The sequence below is a fragment of the Canis lupus genome, chromosome 12, assembly GCF_011100685.1.
Source record: "Canis lupus familiaris isolate Mischka breed German Shepherd chromosome 12, alternate assembly UU_Cfam_GSD_1.0, whole genome shotgun sequence".
Classification (NCBI taxonomy): Eukaryota; Metazoa; Chordata; class Mammalia; order Carnivora; family Canidae; genus Canis; species Canis lupus.
The window spans coordinates 5,917,945-5,921,601 of record NC_049233.1 but is presented as its reverse complement, the minus strand read 5'-3'; the positions used below and the strand labels follow the sequence as shown (position 1 = coordinate 5,921,601).

At 52.1% G+C, this 3,657-nt stretch overlaps 1 long non-coding RNA gene across 1 annotated transcript; it reads right to left on the bottom strand.

Annotated features, from left to right (window-relative positions):
- LOC119874264 lies at nt 1-3,034 on the bottom strand. The gene is made up of 3 exons (XR_005367366.1): nt 2,937-3,034; nt 2,184-2,398; nt 1-393 (listed from the first exon to the last, which is right to left on the bottom strand). It is a non-coding gene; the product is annotated as an uncharacterized LOC119874264 (long non-coding RNA).
- Nucleotides 3,035-3,657: the final 623 nt, after the last annotated feature.

Sequence of the window (3,657 nt, the reverse complement as noted above, 5' to 3'; positions counted from 1 at the left end):
TTTTCGAGACACCCAAAGATGTTTATTTCTCACACACACATGAGCACAACTAAGGTGTTCTGGTTGGCAAGTAGCCGATGTCCGTGTGGTGATTCAGGGATTCAGGCTCTTGACTGGCTCCACCATTCCCTGGAACAACAGGATCTCTGCTTCCAGCTGGAGGAAGGAGAAAAACCAAGAAGAAGGCATGTGCATTTCTTCACATCTGGCTGAGAAGTGACATGCATCAGGCCTGCCTGGGTGGCTCAGTCAGTTAAGTGCCTGCCTTTGGCTCAGATCATGATCTTGGGGTCCTGGGATCAAGCCCTGAATCCGGCTTCTTGCTCAGTGGAGAACCTGCTTCTCCCTCTCCTTCTTCTGCTCCCCCTGTTTGTGCTTGCGCGCTCTCTCTCTCTGGCAAATAAATAAATAAAATCTTAAAAAAAAAAAAAAAGTAACATGCACCATTTCCCACCCACATTTTATTGGTGAGAACCTGTCATGTGTCCCCACCTAGATGCAAGGGTCAATGCTGTCCCTAGATAGCACAGATTTGTGATGACCTGCTAGCCATCTCTGTCACAGCAGGGGACAGAGGCACATCAGAGCCCCTCACTCTGCCCCCCATCTTCCCACAAGAGGGTATTTTCCAGGACACCCAGGTAGCTCAGCGGTTGGGCGCCTGCCTTCAGCCCAGGGCGTGATCCTGGAGTGCCAAGATCGAGTCCCACATCGGGCTCCCTGCATGGAACCCGCTTCTCCCTCTGCCTGTGTCTCTGCGTCCCTCTCTGTGTCTCTAATGAATAAATAAATAAAATCTTTTTTTTTTAAATAAAATCTTAAAAAAAAAAAAAGAGGGTCTTTTCCTGCCAAGTTTCTGGACCTTACAAGAAGAACAGTGACACCTCTGCGCTGCACGAACTTGGACCTCAGTATCTTCATCTATAAAATGGGTGTTTTCCTATATGTAACTTTACAGTCTCCCTGAGATTATTGAAAAACATGAGGCAGGCCTGATGTTTTAGTAGATGTATCTACTATCTAGATGTATCTTAGTTCCCAAAGGAAGAAACCGGGACACAAAGAGACAGTGTGACTTGTCTTAAAACCACACAGCAGGACCCAGTTTCCCCTCTCTGGTACACAGGTTTGTTTTGTTTTGTTTTGTTTTGTTTTCACTAGCCAACATCAAAGTCTGTGAGAACATTGAAATGCAGGAAAACCCCTTACTCAGCAAATCCATCTGAAAAAGGCCCACTGGCCTAGGAGGATTACTAAGAAAAGGTCTTTTAGGGACGCCTGGGTGGCTAAGAGGTTGAGCGCCTGCCTCACGCCCAGGGTGTCATCCTGGAAACCCAGGATCGAGTCCCACTTCAGGCTCCCTGCATGGAGCCTGCTTCTCCCTCTGCCTGGGTCTCTGCCTCTCTCTGTGTGTCTCTCATGAATAAATGAATAAAATCTTGTAAAAAAAAAAGGAAGGAAGGAAGGAAGGAAGGAAGGAAGGAAGGAAGGAAGGAAGGAAGGAAGGAAGGAAGGAAGGAAGGAAGAAAAGGCCTTTTATTGCCTGAAATAGAGGTACAGAGACACTGAAAGGTTCTTGATGGGGTTTGTGGGACCCGGCTTGGACCTGACCTGGTGGGGCATTGGGGGGATGCCGTGGTGGGGGGGCTTTCTGGGGGGACCCAATCCTCCTTTATCACCGAGTAGATGCCTGATCCCACCCCCCCATTAGCCTTCGCTTCCTCCAGCTCAACCAGCTCCTCCTACTCAACCTATAGAGTGGGAGGAAAGGGAACTCTCTTTTGAAAAATATTCAGGGCACCTGGGTTGCTCAGTGGTGGTTGAGCCTCTGCCTTTGGCTCAGGATGTGATCCTGGGGTCCTGGGATTGAGTACCCGCAGGGAGCCTGCTTCTCCCTCGGCCTATGTCTCTCTACCTCTCTCTCTCTATGTCTCTCATGAATAAATAAAAATCTTTAAAAAAAGAAAAGAAAAGAAAACCCACAAGCACATGGGTTTTCCCTGGTTGTGTCACTGCATCCAGGGGCTGGAGCTGCGGTGTGTACCGCCTGCTTGCCGCCGCCCGCCCACCCCACGTGTGTGTGCAAGGTAGGCTTATTCCTCGTAATGTATCTTTGTAAGGGTTAATATCATTTTAAATAGTAACCAATACAACGAAAACCATATTCCAATTTCTGGCCCTACCTGAACCTACTGAATTAGAATTTGGGCAGCGGGCAGCCAGGCACACAGGTTCCCAGGGATTCTGCAAAATCTCCCCCGCTGACTGAGCCATTCGCATCCTCCACCCTCACAGCTTTGGGAGCCCGGATGTAGTCTAGCCATGCTCAGGAACCCCTTCCTCAGCTCCAGAAGCTCTCAGCAGAAGGAGGGGTGGGGGGCAAGAGGGGTGCTCAAGCCTGGGTGAACAGAAGGCCACCTTTTCCTCAGGGGCAGTCAGCCTCCCCAAGCCCACCCCACCCCACCCCACCCCCACACCACCTTGCAGCCCTGACCCTCCCCTCCCCCCATCATTCCTTCCTCCCTCCCCTCCCCCTACCATTCTCTCCCCCCACCATTTTCTCTCCCCCTCCCCTCTCCATCCCCCATTCTCTCCCCTCCCCCTCTCCCTTCCCTCTCCAACCTCCATTCTCTCCCCTCCCCCTCCCCCTCCCCTCTCTAACCCCCATTCTCTCCCCTCCCCCTCCCCTCTCCAACCCCCATTCTCTCCCCTCCCCCTCCCCTCTCCATCCCCCATTCTCTCCCCTCCCCCTCTCCCTTCCCTCTCCAACCCCCATTCTCTCCCCTCCCCCTCCCCCTCCCCTCTCTAACCCCCATTCTCTCCTCTCCCCCTCCCCTCTCCAACCCCCATTCTCTCCCCCTCCCCTCCCCTCTCCAACCCCCATTCTCTCCCCTCCCCCTCCCCCTCCCCCCCCCCCCATCCCGCTCCCGCCGCACAGCGTCGCGTCAGCATCTCCGGAGGCCCGCTCGGGCTCGGCCTTGCCCGGGCTAGCCCTCGGTTACATCATCCCCGGCCTTGCCGGTGCTCGGGAGCGAGCCGCCCACTCACCGCTGGATACAACCGGCTAATTATATCAACCAGAGACCCAGGGCGGGAGCGTGTGGGCACTTTTCAGCTGACCCAGCCTGTTTCTACTTGCTTTGCATGATTGTTCTTGATTTTTCAAAATAATAATAACAACTACTAACCAGGAAAAAAAAAATCGCCCGGGGGGCCGTGGAGCAGGCTCCCGATGCCAGAGCCCTGGGCCACCTGCTGCTCCCCGAGATACCTACTCAGCATTCTTAGTTTACAAAACCGAGAGCAAGTCTCTCCCCAAATCGGGGCTCCGGAGCCCAAGCGGCTCTGAGGACGGAATATGCTGGAATCAGCAGAATCAGAAAGACAAATATTGTCTTGACGGCATCCATAACCGTAGCACAGTGATTTCAGTTTTTTGAAATCTTTAAAATTCTATTTGTAGTTTACTCAGAAGTGCAGTTTCGCCTTTCCATAATTTCCTGTATTTATTTTTTTAGGAGACAATGCATTCACATGGTTCATAGTCAAAAGTTGCAAAATAATATGCAGGGAAAATGTTCCATCCTATCTCTGCCTCGCAGCCACCCATTTCCTTCCCAGGCGCTGCAGCTGAGAGCTGTGTCTCTTGCCAGAGTT